This window comes from Aulonocara stuartgranti (assembly GCF_965226115.1).
Source record: "Aulonocara stuartgranti genome assembly, chromosome: 7".
In the NCBI taxonomy this organism is placed as follows: Eukaryota; Metazoa; Chordata; class Actinopteri; order Cichliformes; family Cichlidae; genus Aulonocara; species Aulonocara stuartgranti.
Genome location: NC_138945.1, coordinates 38228027 through 38228880, shown reverse-complemented (window position 1 = coordinate 38228880; position 854 = coordinate 38228027). Strand labels below are relative to the sequence as shown.

Genomic DNA, 854 nt, shown 5'->3' with positions numbered 1-854 from the left:
TAACATGATGCACATAGCGCAGAAGCCGATGCTGCATTCACTTACACTAGGATATCTGAGTGTCACCGTGAAAACATAATCGGACATTTGATATTTGATTGAATTTTATTGTTTTGCCTTTGGGGTGGCACCTGGGGTGGCCAGTCTGGTTGGGGGGGTGGCCTGTGCCCCCCCCCCAGGCCACCCCGCTGGACACGCCATTGGGTGGCGGGACATCCATTGTAGCATTGTATCAATTTTTTTTTACACATTGACAGTGTTAAGTCAAATTGTTGAATGTTGTCATTGTGTTTATTAAATTTGTAAAGTCTTAGTTCAAGCAGTAGGATCAAAGAGATTCCTTTGGCTGGAGAGGTGGTCAGGATCAATTTGGTGCTGGGGGAGGCTGACGTGGGTTTTATTGTAGATACAGTACATCCTATCTCAAAGTTTCTTGTGTTGTAAGCTTCCTGCTTTTATGAGCCTTTTGGTGAGCAGAAGGTCACACAAACGCACCCCCATGACACACACACACACACACATAGTTCCTTGTCTTAAAACCATTGGGGGGTTTTACGGTGGGAGGTCCTTGTGCTGTGATGTGTATTGTAACTGTCATGTCAATAAAAAGGCTACGAGGAGAGCTGCTCTTTGAAGGATTTGGGCTAGAGACAGGTGATGAGCATTATGCTCCACTGCCTGGTTCTGACCAACCTCTCCCTCGCTAGCGAGTAAAAGACCGGTTGAAGATGTTCTGTCTTGTTTTTTGTTCTTCATGAGGAATAAGTCTCTAAACTAGCGGGGCCTGTGGAAACACAGACCCAACAGACAGGTTTAGGACTAACCTAAACCTATCAATATAGATGGATTAATTA

General features: G+C 45.1%; 1 protein-coding gene across 1 annotated transcript in view; it reads left to right on the top strand.

Moving 5' to 3' along the window:
- Positions 1 to 854, top strand: part of dcc (DCC netrin 1 receptor) — a 353610-nt gene that overhangs the window by 72350 nt on the left and 280406 nt on the right. The window lies entirely within an intron of this gene.